Source organism: Triturus cristatus, chromosome 3_2, assembly GCF_964204655.1.
Source record: "Triturus cristatus chromosome 3_2, aTriCri1.1, whole genome shotgun sequence".
Taxonomy (NCBI): domain Eukaryota; kingdom Metazoa; phylum Chordata; class Amphibia; order Caudata; family Salamandridae; genus Triturus; species Triturus cristatus.
The window spans coordinates 519962163-519979013 of record NC_140584.1 but is presented as its reverse complement, the minus strand read 5'-3'; the positions used below and the strand labels follow the sequence as shown (position 1 = coordinate 519979013).

The 16851-nt window shown below is 49.9% G+C and overlaps 1 protein-coding gene across 5 annotated transcripts in view; it reads right to left on the bottom strand.

Moving 5' to 3' along the window:
- Positions 1 to 16851, bottom strand: part of FAR1 (fatty acyl-CoA reductase 1) — a 528293-nt gene that overhangs the window by 33204 nt on the left and 478238 nt on the right. The window lies entirely within an intron of this gene.

Genomic DNA, 16851 nt, shown 5'->3' with positions numbered 1-16851 from the left:
CATTGGCTTTCAGAAACCCTGTCAGGTGGTTCATGATCACGGAAATGCCCTGGCCCTAAACCTCTACCAGAGGTGCAGAGACTCCTGACGCAGGATTCCACTCTGCCCTGTTAGTTGCAACACTTGGCAGTGGGGCTGTCTGTGAGAACTTCCACCAGCCTCCCCTTAATGGACAGCAGGAAGGCCTTAACAGCCACAGAACAGCCCACAACACAAATTATGTGGAGCAGAGCTTCTGTGGGACACCAAAATCCTCTGACTTCCACCTCCCCAGATCACCTTCCCAGCCCATCAGGGAGGCGACCGTCACCATCTGCTGCGGGCTTGAAGGGGAGATGGGCCTGCCACTGGACAAATCAAGTTAGAGCAGCCCCCACTGCTAATCTCGAGCCATCCCCTAAGAGACCTGGGTAGAATCAGTCTGACTGGCTTGACGCTGGTCCATTGGAACTTCTAATTTCACTGCAGAGCCTGCATATGCCATCTGGCATAGCTGACCAGGAGGATGCAGGACGCTAACAGGCCAAGAAGGCTCAGAGATAAACTCATCATAATCCAGAATCTAGCTAAAACATTGGGATCCTAGCCCGAATGTCCTGGACATTAAAGCAGAGAAAAAGGCCCTGAATTCCAGTATCCAAGATTGCCCCCAATGAATGGAAGCCTCGACAAATGTGACAGGCGGGACAGGAACCCCAAAGATAAAGAGGTTTGAGTAGTCTGTAGGTGGTCCACAACTGACAGTAGAAAGCCCATCATCAAACCAGTCAAGATACAGGAATACTGATTTGGCTGAACTTCGAAGATGGGGCATGACCACTGCCATCATTTGTGTGCACAACGACAGGGTGCCGTAGCGGCTGAAAGAGAAAAACTGACAGAGCTCCTGTCCTGACACACAAAGTGCATCTTAAATGAATTGGAGGGGGTCAGTGTTGAGACCTGGACCATATCTTGTTTATATGCCATAACAAGGGCAGGAGGTGTCTCCGAGTGGGCCGCTCACTCGCAGCTGAAAGTTGTCATGCATGGTATGACATACCTTGTGATAATTGCAACAAATACTCAACCACAAGAGTAGACAGCTATACATCTCCACTGAGACACACTTATAAGGTATCTTCTACACTGGACACTGATGCGGTCATCCCTTATGTGGCAAGTGGTACCCAAGGATGCTACCTATAGTGCAGAATATTCCCAACAAAATACTGTCGCACCTCTTTAGATGCCTAACCTCCATGATCAGGTCCTAACTATGAAATAATCGGACCTCCACATTGGGTATGGTTGAAGGCTATAAAATCAGCCATGCATCCCACCTAGCAGTCAACAATGGCCAGAATGTCAGTGCTGGAATGGACACAGTTTGTAATAGTAAACAGTGGGCAATGTGTTGACACACTGTTACAGTTCCTTTATGGGGGTCGGGTGATTACCGGCAGGAACCCAAAGCGCCCCCCAAACTCTACTGGGTGCATGGAGGGATTCCCTACATGATTGGTTGGACAAAGAAACTAACAAAGTAAACTCCATTCTGGAAAGTTCATTTGTGCCTCAGGTCATGTTCTTGAAGGGCATCGAAGGCTGTGATATAACAAGGGATCTCAAAACCTAGCAATAAAATGACATAACTAGATGAAATCATTTGAAAGCTCTGTTCTGTACCGTTCAAGCTGTGTAGATAACTACAGCTTCATCATTCACTTACACCCTACTTGGCCACCTAAGATGACGTCCGTGAATTTAACCTGCTGGAAGCGGAGTCTGAATTACCTGAAAAAAGGATACATGCAGTTATAAAAACATAGATACACACAACTGGCATGTTTCACTGCTTCTAAAGAGGTATAGGAGGCAGACCTTGACCCTAGAGATTAGCGCTTGTTTGTGTTTCTTGCCCTAAACTGTGCCCTCAGGGCTGTAGTGTGCGTGGCGGACAATGGAAAGTCAAATTTACTATTCTAACACCAGTCCTAGAATATCTGGGAAAAGAGGCAATGTTCTCAAAATATTACAGGCAGCTTACTAGTATTCCAACTACAGTCCTGGAATATTTTGGGGAAAGTTATAAATCCCTCAAGTCTTTTTAGGGATGGTTCAAAAGTAGCAGTTTTGAATGGCAGAAAGTGCTGCTCCGAAGACACCGCTCCGAGCAGAAAAACTAGGAATACCGAGATGCTCAGGCAATTTTGGAGGCTCTTGGGAACACCACCATTTCAACTCGTCAGAAGCTCAGACAATTCAATTACCTCCATTGTATATACGACACGAAGAAAAGGCTCTGGCTTATGGGATGCTTGGTTGTAAGGCTCACAGAGGGTTCTGGGGGGGTGGTAGGTGAGGTCCGGTCTGTGGTAATATGAATCAATAGAAAGTTACCAACAGACCAGAGCCAAATGCCTAGAGTACTGCTGAATTGTATAGTTTGTTCAATGTCGGCGATAAAGCCTGTTCGCCCACCGCTTCACTCTAAGAGTGCATAAAGTGATATGTATACATCTAACCAGATAACTAAAGAAACCGAAAAAAAACAACTAAATGAAAGGGGGTCACCATCTTTTCGAATAAACTAAATGCTGGCTAAAATTACCCAACGCAACAGATAAATATGTTCCCAAAAGGAACGCTGCAGCGCGAAACAGTTGGCACATTTGTAATATCTGAGCTGGTTCAAATTAGAGGAGTCGTTCACAAAACCTGTTATTTGCCAAAACATTCTTCGTATTCGTTGAATGGATCTATGCAACCAAAAGATAGTTTCGATTTTAGAGGTTTTTTTGGGGGGTTTAAAAAAAAAAGTTTTTGTAGCAATGCATATCATACTATTAAGGCCCTGCAAACTCGGTGCCACTAGGAAGGATCATTCTACTACTGAGAGCAAGTAATATCGTGGTGAAAGGGTGCATTCATGGAAGTGAGTGGACTCTACTATTAAAATAAGTCTATGAATAGGAATGCTTTCACTGTGAATTACATTTCTACTTGAAATCACTACCTAAATTATTTGAACAGATACAGCTTCAACAACCAACCAACGCACACCACGACAGAACAACCACCCCCCACCACCACCCTCCACGCCTGGACCCCGATCAGCACCGAAGACACCATCCGCACGATGAACTCCATCCACTCCGGATCACCGACCGACCCCTGCCCTCACCACGTCTTCAACAAGGCCGACGCTGTCATCGCACCCCACCTGCGAGACATCATCAACACATCCTTCGACACCGCCACCTTCCCCGAGAGCTGGAAGCACGCCGAACTCAGCGCTCTACTCAAGAAACCCACAGCGGACCCCACCGAACTCAAGAACTACCGCCCCATCTCGCTCCTCCCGTTTCCAGCCAAAGTCATCGAGAAGACCGTCAACAAGCAGCTGGCCCCCTTCCTCGAGACGAATGGATCCCTCGACCCCTCACAGTCTGGCTTCCGAGCCAACCACAGCACCGAGACCGCCCTCATCGCCGCCACCGATGACATCCGAGCCCTGATGGACAACGGAGAAACAGCGGCCCTCATCCTCCTAGACCTCTCCGCGGCATTCGACACTGTCTGCCACCGCACCCTAGTACAGCGCCTCAGCAACGTCGGAATCCAGGACAAGGCTCTGGAATGGATCATCTCCTTCCTCGACGGAAGAACACAGAGAGTCCGCCTACCACCGTACAAGTTAGAGGCCACCGAAGTCATCTGTGGCGTCCCCCAAGGATCCTCGCTGAGCCCCACCCTCTTCAACGTCTACATGAGCCCCCTCGCGGCCATCGCACGCCAACACAACCTCAGCATAATCTCCTACGCCGACGACACCCAGCTGATCCTCTCCCTGACCAACGACCCCGCCGCCGCAAGAGCCAACCTGCACGAAGGGATGAAAGAGGTAGCCGAGTGGATGACGACCAGCCGCCTGAAACTGAACTCAGACAAGACGGAGGTCCTCATCCTGGGCTCTTCACCCTCCGCCTGGGACGACTCCTGGTGGCCTCCCGCCCTGGGCACCGCACCCAAACCGACAGACCATGCACGCAACCTGGGCTTCGTCCTGGACTCCTCCCTCTCCATGACCAGACAAGTCAACAACGTCTCCTCGGCGTGCTTCAACATCCTACGCATGCTACGGAAGATCTTCTGGTGGATCCCCACCGAGACCAGGAAGACAGTCACCCAGGCCCTCGTCACTAGCCGACTGGACTACGGCAACGCCCTCTACGCCGGTACCACCGCCAAGCTCCAGAAGAGACTCCAGCGGATCCAGAACGCCTCAGCCAGACTCATCCTCGACATCCCACGAACCAGCCACATCTCCGGACATCTGAGAGACCTACACTGGCTCCCCGTCAACAAAAGAATCACCTTCCGCCTCCTCACCCACGCACACAAAGCCCTACACGACCAAGGCCCGAGCTACCTCAACAGCCGAATCAACTTCTACGCTCCCAAACGCCACCTCCGTTCAGCCAACCACGCCCTCGCCGCGGTCCCCCGCATCCGAAGAGCGACTACAGGAGGAAGGTCCTTCTCCTACCTGGCCGCCAAGACCTGGAACTCCCTCCCGACCGACCTGCGCCTGACCCAAGACCACCTCTCCTTCAGGAAGAAGCTGAAGACCTGGCTGTTCGAGCAGTAGCGGCACCCCCCCTACCCCCAGCGCCTTGAGACCCTACGGGTATGTAGTGCGCTTTAGAAATGTCTTTGATTGATTGATTGATTCCCAATGATTTTGTATAAAAACCATCTACTGCTGGTGCTTTGAACTGCATCTACGCCACATTGAGAACAGCTTACAGGTAGGTGCACCGTCACTGTGCTTGGTACCTTGACGACTGTCCGGACAACGGCCTGGCGCAATATCAAGGCTTTAATAAGGCTATAATGGGCCGCTGGTTTATGTGGTGCTGAACGCCCGTCCTTCAAGTAGTTTGTTTAGGAAGGGTCGTTCAGTGTTGGGAACAACCTTATGGGCTACTAGTTGTAGGGGATGTGCGTTTCTTGTAACCTGCTTTCACTGGAATGCCCAGCGAACCATGGATTCTAAAACTTGGCAGAGTGATGGAAGCTTTTCTCCTGTTTCGATGATTGAAGGCAGTCCTGGCAAGGATCTCGTGTTGCGGTCTGGGACCCATCACCACCTATAACAGCAACACATGGTAACTACGGAACATTAATTCTACGTGAAAGCATTCCTATTACAGATTCATTTACTTACAGCAATACTGAGACCACATACTGAGGAATGCTTAGATGCAGATAAAAAACGTTAAGTCCCACTTGTTCATCACTCAAGGTTGCATCCACATTATTTTCTTCCGAAACGTAACAAATGCCGGATACCATTTTAATGGTATGGTTAAGGTATGATAAAGGTATTCACAATGTTAAGACCCAATATGTTTCGCACGCTTGAATTATAGGAGTGTTCCTAATTCCACACAATTTGTTTTAGCATGCTCTGCCTATGTAGAGTAGATACAGTACAGGAAATTGGCGAGGGGGAGGCCCAAAACGGATATTTCCAGGAACAGGATTTTTTGCTCAAGAAAAACAGCTGAACTGAATTACCCAAAATGTGGCATGTAAATACAACTTTACTCAGGGAAGTATTATTAAAATAATAATTTTGTCAAGGATTCACGAATCTAGAGGACCATCCCTTAGTCCCAGAATTTACAAAACAAAAGAAAAAATGACTTGGGGCACTACAGCTGTGCCTGGTCTACTACCTCTTCACATGGCTTTTGGCTGTGTGCATTCGGAATTGGCTACCCACAGTGGGTACAGGGCCTGGCAGAAGGCCAATGCAGTGGGAGTTGGCTGCAAAGGACAAGTTACTTACCGTCAGTAATGCTCTTTCAGGTGGATGCTCTAATTTAACCTCAAATTCCTCCGCTTTTAAATATTCCTCAGGTCTGGATCTGGAAAATCATAAGCAATACCTCTGCACAGTCAGCTACAAAAGTGATGTGTGGAGCCACATCGAAGCGCCACCCGCGCACGCCAACGTGTAATGCTTTCTAAGCTGCCCGCACCCCTGGCACAGAGCCTTTTACCAGATTGGCTGTAACCAGTTTGCAGATGTCTAGACTGCTTTAGATGGGGAAAAAGAAGCCCATTTTACAGAACGGAGAGTCGGTGAGGAATCTGTGGTTATATAAAGTATCCAACAGAAAGAGCATTACAGACTTGTTCTTCTTATGTATACTTCTAACCAGAGATTTCTCACCTTTTGAACAAATAAAGCGACACCCTCCTGGTTGTGGGTCTGTAAACTGGCCCACAGAAAAAGGTTCTTCAAGACAAAGCGGGCAAAGTGCCCTTCCAGGCAGACCTGTCTGCCGGGTAGTAGAGCTTTGTGAACGTATGAAGGGACACCTGCATAATAGCCTAGCAAATATCCAGAAAAAGCAATTTGCCTGCTCACTCAGTGGCAGAAGCCTTGGCGCTGGTAGAATGAGCTTGTACGCCTTGTGGAGGTTGCTCCTTGGCCAAAGCATAGTATATTTTGATACAGAGCATGATCCAAAGTGTGATGGTTCTCTTCTGCAGTGTCATGCCTTTTATCAAACCAGTGAATCCAACAAAGAGCTGAACGTCCAACCGATAGGCTTGGTACGATCAATGTACAAACAGAGCTCATTTAGGAAGTAACTGATTGGACATCTCCACAGATGGATGAGGTAAAGCAAAGTACGCAGAAAAAGGGGATGCTTTGACCAACATGAAACGGAGTTGCAACTCTTGGGGGGAGAGAGGAGACTTGGGTCCTCAAGACCAACTTGTCTGGAAAGAAGGATTAATAGAAAGGGCTTGCAGGTCACTTATAAGTCACACCGATGTTACGGCGATGAGGAAGAGTCTTGAGTATGAGAAGCTGCAATAGATAGTTGCATTAAGGTTCAAAGGGCAAACATGAGAAATGTGAGCACAAAATTTAGGTCCTACTGAGGCATAATGAAGGGAGTGAGCAGAAACTTCTGATGCAAACCCTTCAAAAATGCATCACAACAGGTGATTTAAACAAAGAGGGTTGATCCGGGAACCACAAAAAAAACGAAAAGTAACCTTTCACTATGCTCATTGCAAATCCTTGCTTGGTTACAAACACAAAAAGCAACTCTTCAGGACATTTGGCCTAAAGTGATAGATCGGCTAAGTACCCCACCAAGCAACACATTTGTCTCAACTTCTAGAGTATATCGATATAGTGAAGGTGCGACTAGTTACCAAGAGGATATCCACAACCTTAGGATGATGTTCGAATGTAGTCAACTGTCACTGCTCAATTGCAAAGCATGGAGAGGTGAGGCCTGCACAAGCCTGGAAAAACACATCCTTGCCCTGCTATTGCAACAGAAGCCCCACCTGATCTAAGGACGATGCTCATGCCCCGGAGTTTCAGGTAACACTTGCTGACCCAATTCAGCATCACTTGGATGACTTTAGTATGGTCATTCCAGATCTTCCTCGGAACCAGGGGTAGGAGAGACAGTGTCGGAAAGGAGCACATAATTCTGAGCTCCACTCTAGTCAGAAACCTTCTCAGAGATAGAGCCGTCTGGGAAACACCATTGCACAAAAGTGGTGACATTGCATATTCACTGCAGTGGCTAAAAATAAATAATTTGAGCCAAGGTTCTCATTCGCTGAAGATTGAATATGCTACTTACCAGTATGCATCTGTTCTTGGCATGTAGGGCTGCTGACATTCATATCTGTGCATAGATCGCCGCCTAGTGTTGGGTCCGGATGTTTGCACGTTGTTGTCCTGGAAGAGTCTTCGAAGTATCCTTGGATAGGTGACTCCTCCCCTGGACTACAGTGCGCATGGGCATCCTCTCCATCCTCAGATTGTTTTTCGCCATTGTGGCAGTGATGGAGTAGATACAGAAAGTGATGACCATGCTTGCAATAATTCTGAGAGCTGCAGCTGCGACAGGCGCCGGGGAGGAGGGAGGGCGATATGAATGTCAGCAGCCCTACATGCCAAGAACAGATGCATACTGGTAAGTAGCATATTCAGTTCGAGGCATGTGGGCTGCTGAATTCATATCTGTGCATAGAATACATAGCAGTGCCCTCTATTGGCGGCGGCTACCCGTGCCAGCTGCAGCGGTCTGAAAAAGTGTTTTGAGAACAGCCTGTCCTACAGCTGCCTGCTGTTTTGACTGCACATCTACGCAATAGTGTTTTGTAAATGTGTGTGTAGTGGACCATGTGGCTGCTCTGCATATATCATGCAGGGGAATGTTTCCTAGGAAGGCCATGGAAGCCCCCAACTTGCGTGTTGAGTGGGCTCGTGGTGGAATAGTTAATGTGCGTTTTGCCTTTTGATAACAGATTTGAATACACTTAACTATCCATCTGGCTATCCCTGCTTTGGAGATGGCGTTACCTTTGTGGTGTGGGGCAAAGGCAACGAACAGTTGTTTCGTCTTCCTGAAGGGTTTAGTCCTGTCGATGTAGTACATGAGGGCCCTCCGTACATCTAGTGTATGTAATGCCCTCTCTGCAACAGTTTGTGGGTTTTGGAAGAAAACGGGCAGTTCAATAGTCTGGTTCATGTGGAACTGCGATATTACCTTGGGCATGAATTTGGGGTTGGTACGTAGTACGACCCTGTTGGCGTGAACCTGAATAAATGGCTCTTGAACGGTTAGTGCCTGGAGTTCACTAACTCTTCTTAGGGAAGTGATCGCTACCAGGAAGGCTACTTTCCAGGTAAGGAATTGAATCTCGCATGAGTGTAGAGGTTCAAAGGGTGGACCCATCAGGCGTGTGAGGACCAAGTTGAGGTTCCACATTGGAGCCGGTGGGTGACTAGGTGGAATGACTCGTTTGAGTCCTTCCAAGAATGCTTTGATGGCAGGCACTCTGAAGAGAGAGAGGTGCTGCCTGGTTTGCAGATAGGCTGATATTGCGGTCAAATGGACCCGTATAGAGGTGTACGCCAGATTGCATCGGTATAGGTGTAAGAGGTAACATATGATGTTGTGGATGGATGCGTCCAGCGGGTTAATGTCATTATTACCGCAATAAATGACGAACCGTTTCCATTTGGCTGCATAGCAAGCTCTTGTAGTGGGTCTCCTGGCCTCCTTGATGATGTCCATACAGTCAGGTGGCAGATTGAGATAGCCAAACTCTAGGACTTCAGGAGCCAGATCGCCAGGTTCAGCTGTTGCGGATCTGGGTGCTGAACCTCTCCATGGTTCTGCGTCAAATGCGCGGGTTTGATCCGCAGCCTTTGATGCGGTACCACGGAAAGTTCGAGGAAGGTGGTGTACCACGGCTGGCGTGCCCACGTGGGAGCAACTAGGACGAGTGTCAGGGAGTGTTGTCGGAGTTTGCGAGCCACCAGCGGTATCAACGGTGCTGGAGGAAAAGCGTACGCAAATTTGCCGGACCAGTTCATCCATATCGCATTGCCCTGCGACTGCGGGTGTGGGAATCTGCCGGCGAAGCTTTGGCATTTTGCGTTTTCGCTTGTCGCGAATAGGTCTATTTCTGGGTGACCCCACTGCTGGAAGTACGGTTGGAGTACCGATGGGTGTAACTCCCACTCGTGCATCTGGTGGCTGTGTCTGCTGAGCAGATCCGCCATCTGGTTGTCCTTGCCGGGGAGGTGTTCCGCCATGAGGAACATGTTCCTCTGAATGGCCCACTTCCACATGCTCTGAGCCAGATGAGACAACTGTGGAGAGTGTGTCCCTCCCTGCTTCTGTATGTAGTACATGGCAGTCATGTTGTCCGTCCGGATCAACACGACCTTGTTGCACAGATGTACTTTGAAAGCCTTCATGGCCAGGAAGATTGCCATCAGTTCCAGAAGGTTGATGTGCATCTTCTTCTGTTGTGTCGTCCATAGTCCCTGCACTGTGTAGTGGAGTACATGAGCTCCCCATCCCTGGAGAGACGCGTCCGCTGTCAGTACTATTTGTGGAACAGGCTCTTGGAACGGTCGGCCCTTGCAAAGGTTTTGTGGATTCCACCAATGCAGAGAGTTGTATGCCCGACCGCTCACCAACACTAGGTCTTTCAACTGTCCTTGAGCCTGATTCCACTGACGTGCTAGGCACTCCTGAAGTGGGCGCATATGTAATCTCGCGTGCGGGACTATGAAGATGCAGGAGGCCATCATGCCTATCAACTGCATAAACACTCGCGCTGGAAGCGAGTGGTTGGGTCTGAACTTGGAGATCAGCGCTTGTATGCCGTTGATCCTCACTAAATTTGGCTGAGCTGTGGCCGCCAGAGTGTCTATAGTCGCACCTAGGTACTGTTGTACGTGTGCGGGCTGGAGATGAGACTTTGGGTAATTTAGTGAGAATCCCAGACTGTGAAGAAGGTGAATGGTACGGGACACGTGGCTTGCACATTGCTGGGCCGATCTCGCTTGAACGAGCCAGTCGTCTAGGTAGGGGTAGACGTGTATGTGCTGTCTCCGTAAATGTGCCGCCACCGTAGCTAGGCACTTTGTGAAAACCCTGGGCGCTGTTGTCACGCCGAAGGGAAGGACTTTGAACTGATAGTGCTGCCCCTGAACAGTGAACCTGAGGTATTTTTTGTGTGAGGGGTGGATGGGTATGTGAAAATACGCATCCTTGAGGTCCAGTGATGCTAGGAAGTCTCCCTGCTGGAGAAGCGGAAGGACTTGCTGTAGAGTGAGCATGTGAAAGTGCTCCGAAAGAATGTACTGGTTCAGGGGTCTCAGGTCTAATATAGGCCTGAGCGACCCGTCCTTTTTTGGAATTAAGAAGTAGAGGGAGTAAACCCCCGTGCCCCGCTCGTGGACGGGTACGACCTCGATAGCGCCTTTTAGAAGCATACTTTCTACCTCTTGCTGTAAGAGCGTCAAGTGCTCTGAGGACATAGGACGGTTTCTTGGTGGTATTGTGGGTGGAGTGGAAGTTAACTCCAGACAGTAACCGTATTTTATAATATCTTTGACCCACCTGTCCGTGGTGATGGAGTTCCACGTGGACAGGAACCGTTGTAGCCTTCCCCCGACAGGTGTTATGTGGTCGGGAGGAAGGGAGAGGGCGTCACTGCTTGTTCTTGGGGGAGGACCTGGTGTTGCCGTAGCCACGTCCTCTGCCCTTGGTACTGGAGCCACGATAGCCACCTCGGGTGTTCTTATCGTAGGTGGTCTGCGTATTACCCTTGTTATATGTTTGTTGTGACCCCTGTCCTCTGCCTGCTCCCTTGTTTCCGGGGCGACGAAAGGAGCCGCTCCGAAAGGACTGAGTTTGTAGGGCGCCCATGGACTTTGCAGTGTCCGTGTCCTTTTTTATCTTCTCGAGGGTGGCGTCAACCTCAGGCCCGAACAAAAAGTCGGGGTTGACGGGCTGATTAAGGATATTGTTTTGTACCTCAGGCTTGAATCCTGAGATACGTAGCCAGGCGTGACGTCGTAGGATGACGCTAGTGTTGATGGCCCTGGCAGCCGTGTCAGCAGCGTCTAGTGCCCATTTGATGGCAGCATTTGTGAGTAGCTGTCCCTCTCTGATAAGGATTTCTGCACCTTCTTTGTAGGGGTCAGGGAGGTGTTGAAGGAGTTGCTCCATTGTGTCATAGTGCGCCCTATCGTAGCGAGCGAGGAGCGCTTGAGTGTTAGCTATGCGCCATATGCTTGCAGCTTGTGCGGCAACTCGCTTGCCGGAGGTCTCCAGCACCTTGGACTCCTTGTCCGGGGGAGGAGCGTCACCCGTTGTCTGCGAGTGTGCCCTCTTGCGGGCATTCGCCACAACGATGGAGTCGAGTGGTAATTGTCCTCTGATGTAAGTAGGATCCCCAGGTGCTGATCTGTATTTCTTATCGATCCTGGGGTTTATCACTCGTGCCGTGGTGGGTTCCCTGAAAATGTCAGTGGCTGGCTTAAGGACCCCCTTCAACATTGGCAGAGTCTTTACATGTCTTTCTGAGGATGCAAAGGTGTCCATTAGAAAGTCATCTTCGATGATATCAGAGTGAAGCTGTACATCATGGTTGTTCGCCGCCCGTTCAATCAGAGCGTTGAACGCCGCAGTATCCTCTGTGGGTGACGTTTTTGCCCCATATAGTTGTGGGTCCTGTGCATCAAGAGGTGCACTGGGGTCTGCAGGGTCGCCCCAAGTTTGGTCAGGGTCCTGCTGGTCATCAGGGTCCGTGTCCACATGGTAGGGGACTTGTTCACCCATGTAGTCCTCCAATGCATCCGTGTCGGAGCGTGTGGGGGAGGCCCGGTGTGGATCCTGGTAGGGTGAATGAAAGGGTTCATACAGGAGAGGTTCTGTGTCCACAGGCAGCTTCCTCTTTAGCGGGATCCTGAAAGGTTCCAATGGCGGTTCCGAAGTTATCCTTCGGTCGTGGAGAATCATCCTGCCAGTGTCGGCGTCGATGACGCGTGACGGAGACGGCTCGACAGGCGTAACCGCAGTTTTGGTGGCCTGTGTCCTGAGTTGAAACGCCTTCGGGATTGTGGATGGAGGCAAGCCGAAGGTAATGCTGGTCGGCACCGACGAAACCGCTGGATCGATCGAACCCGACTGGTCCTGGAGGGCAGCCTTGGTTTTGCAGCCTGGCATTGCGCCAGGCCGTACTCGGGGCGCCTTAGAGGTCGTGGCCCCCGCCAGGGTCGTCGAGGCGGCTGCAGATATCTTCTGCGCCCGTGGTGCATCGAGCCGAGGTGCGGAGATCACCGTCGACGTCTTCGACACGTGAGGTTTCGGTGTCGTCGAGGGAGTGCTGCGAGGCGTAGCAGGCGGGACGGCCCTCGGTGTCGTCGACGCCGGTAACCGAGCAGGTTTTTCGGCGCCGATGGCCTTCTTCCGTTTGTCGACTCCCATGTCGCCCGTCTCGAGTTCGGCACCGAAGTCCCCCTTGGTGCGGTCGGTGCCGACACGGTGCGCCGGCGTCGAAGGTGTTGAAGGCCTCGATCCGACTAGCGCCACTTTCAGTTTCGGTTTCGTAGGAACCTGAGCAGCTTTCGGTTTCGGTTTCGTAGAAGGGAAACCAGCTGGCTTAAGCGGTAATGGCTGCCGCTGAACGTCCGAGGCCGGGCCCGAGGGCGGGGCCGAAGGACTGCGTGATAGGTCTCGGGTAAGGCCCGAAGGCGATCCCTCGACCGGAGCCATAGTCTGTGGCACTGGTGAATTCTCGGTTTGAACAGGTAGGCCTTGTTCATCATCGGAGCTACTCTCTTCGGCCCCTAAGGCCTCCTCGTCGTCTCCTACCTCGGTGTCGTCTTCACCTCTGTGGAAGAGTGACTCGTCGGCCTCGTCCGATCCGGGTTCTTGGTCGGAAACGGGACTGGAGGGTAAGACTTCTACTTCTTCGACGTCGTCCGCGTCGTCGAAGAGGTCAGCTGGGGCCGGTGCCGCGTGCTGCGCTTCGAGCCTCGCCGCTCGACGATTCCGCAGAGTCTTCTTTGAACGGAACCGGGCACAGGCCATACATGTCGACTCGTCGTGGTCCGGCGAAAGGCATTTGTTGCACACCGGATGGACGTCGATGTGTGGGTACTTCGCATTACATACCGGACACCTTTTGAATGGCGTCCTCGATTCCATCGTCGAAGTAGTTGATGGACAGGTAAATGCGAACAAAGTCGGTGCTGAAAGTTAGTAAACTAACAGAGAGTATCGAAAACCGATCGATAAACAGTACCGACGCGAACTAAAGGCCTTGTGGCCTCGACAAAATTTTTTCCTAACTTGAGCTAAGATAGCACATCCGAACCCAATGGCGGAAAAAAACAATCTGAGGATGGAGAGGATGCCCATGCGCACTGTAGTCCAGGGGAGGAGTCACCTATCCAAGGATACTTCGAAGACTCTTCCAGGACAACAACGTGCAAACATCCGGACCCAACACTAGGCGGCGATCTATGCACAGATATGAATTCAGCAGCCCACATGCCTCGAACACCTTGTGCTACCTCCAGTTGCAGCTCCCATTCGTGATCCGCTAGGCGTCAGCAACTGAGTTCGACCATTTCGGCGTTTAGAGATGCTGGCAGGTGGCATGCATCCAGGAAAACCCCCTGGTGTTCCTACCACTTCCAAAGGCATAGCGCCTCCTGACACAGGGTCAATGACCCCCACCCTGCTTGTTACCGTACCACGTGGCAATGGTGTTGTCTGCGAGCACCTGCACCAGCCTCTCTGATGGCTGGCAAGAAGGCATTCAACGCCAAGCAGATGGCCTGAAACTTCAGGAGGTTGATGTGAAGCCTGGTCTCTGCAGAGACCAGATGACTTTGATCTTCTCCTCTCCCAAATGGTTACCCCAACCAAGAAGCGATGGGCCGGTCACCACAGTTTGCGGTTTGGAAAAAGGAGAGTTCTGCCGCTGACCTTGTCGTGGTCCAGCAGCCACCAATGCAGGTCGTTTGCAGTCCCCTGCTAAATCTGGATGAGGTCAGAAAGATCCCCCTGATGTTGAGAACAATGGATTTTCGAATCCCACTTCAGAGCCTTAGGTGACAATCATCAAAAAGCATGTCCTTCAGGAAGAAGCCCATATACCTCATCCAGGCATATCTCCTAAGTGTCACCCTGTTGTCAATTGCTCAACTAGCACAATCAGTAGTGTCCAATCCACAGCAAATAGTGAATCCTCCTGCTTAGTGTTGTGGCCATCCTGAAAGGCTTGTGTAAGTGAAAGGAGCAAGTCCTCCGCTACAGCAGGTACTACTCAAAACCCATGAGTATAGACACCAAATAAGCAGCTGGTGTTGACGGAAATGATGGCAAGCTAGTGGAGGAGAACATGCATTTGTCAAAGGTTTTGAGGCGATTAGGCTCTCTTTCTGGTGGAGTGGAAGTAAACGCATTGAGGTTGACCCTGCTTGTGGATGTTTGCATCACCACGCTCTGGAGTCAAATGCTACTTTAAGGAAGTCAGGTCACTAGGGTAGAACCACGACCCCTCATTACTTGCGTATTTACTGGTCTGGAACATGGTTTTGCCCATGTCTCAAGCAGGGTATGCCTGAGGGCGTCACTGAAAGGCAGCAGCTCAGCAGTAGTTTGTCTGGATTGGAAGGCTTTGGTAAAAACATTGGTTTTCACCTGTGTAGTAGGCAACTGGAGGTCAAGAACCTCAGCAACCCTTTGCATCACCACCAAGAATGAGGACCCTTCTTCTGTCAAAGGCCCAGGTGGAGAAAATAAATCAATGTCTGGAAAAGTATCCAGCCCACTGGCATTTTTGTAGCTCATCATACCAGTTGTCCTCACTATATCGTTGAGCAAAGTCATTCCCATAATCCTCAGACATTATCTGAGTCTGTGCCTAAACATTGTGGATGATCTGGGTCTTATTTTGAGGCAAGCCCGAACCATCAGAGTCCGACAGGTTGCTGGAAGGCTGCAATTCAGTGAGATCTGGGTGCAGCTGTAGTCAAAATCGAGGCAGCTACGAGTCAGAAAGCATCATCTGTTGTGTCCTTCAGCACTGGAATCGATACTTCAGGGTCTGGTTTGTTGTTCCAAGACCGATGTTGGCGCTGAAGCCAGTAAAGGCTCGTAATTTGTCCCGAGGTTCCAGATGGTGCAGAGGGCAGATCTGTTGGAGGTCGTTGCGGTTCCTTGGGGCCTTGAGGCACATCAGAGGGAGCAGAAAGCATGTCAAAGAGATGCAGCATAATTCCTCAGAACTTTGATTTTCTGCGGTGCCGCGGAGTGACCTAGAAACTTGGGACACTGTTACAAGAGTGGGAATGGGCTCCGTAAGAGAGGAAGTTTGAGAGCAAGACCAAGAGGCATGTTTATGTTTATGCCCTTACGCCTTCTCAGGCGTTTGAGAGTGTCGGAAAGTGGGCAGAGTCCCTCTTGCACTTCTTATGCTTCTTTTTTGACTTACCTGGGAGCTTTGACCATGATGACTGTCTGCTGCAGAAAGACTTAGGCAGCTGGAAAGTGACCATTCCTTCATCCTCGACTGGTGATAGTGTGGAGAGTTCCGGTGCTTGGCGTTAAACAGATTTACTTTGAGGTCCAGTATGGCTTTTAAATTCATAAAGGCGCAGTCACTACAGGTCTTGAGTCCTGGTCTGAACCAAAACACCAAAGACAATTCTGGTGGGGATCTGTCAAGGACATATGCTTGCGACAGCCCCTAAAAGGTTTGAACCGTGTGGTTTTAGGGAGTGATATATTTTTTACATACTGGTATGTAAAGTTAAATTAATAGAAAATGGTCTCAAAGAGACATGCGATAGCTCCAGATCTGCATCTGGAGGCGTGGACAGAAAGGAATTGACAGTGTACATAGGTGGGGCTTATATGTGGTTCTGCACGTCACTTTCGGAGCAAAATAACGTAAGCAAAGAACCGCATAACACCACCAACCTGCGCACAGGGGTACTGGTGAAGATTTTCTGTATCAAGTCCAATACCTGGGAATATTCAAAAGGGGAGGAATGCAGTTAGAAGAATCTATCAGAAAAGGTGGTTGGGAACACATTGATGCGGTAGAGCAAAAAACACAAATTCACTGGGGAAAAAACGAAGATTAAAGTGATGTTATGGTTCGCTTTGGTTGTGAGAAATGAACATACATTTTTTAAAAAACTTTAGAAAGTCTCCCAAAAAAACTTTGAAGTGGAGCTATGGTGATAAAGCAAGACATAAAAACTACTGAAATTTGCCAGTTTTAATTAGGTAAACTAACCATAAATGGCTTCCGTCTGAGCACTGCTTATGGCCTTACAGATGTCATCACTAATGACACTTATGACAGTAGCCACAGGTACCGATACTCTGCCTTCAGATGTGAACAATGGGAGTTAGCCATAGGACCAGACATATGACATCACAAAAAAATATCAATTTATTTCAAGGTTTGTCATTATTCTTCATCACTTTA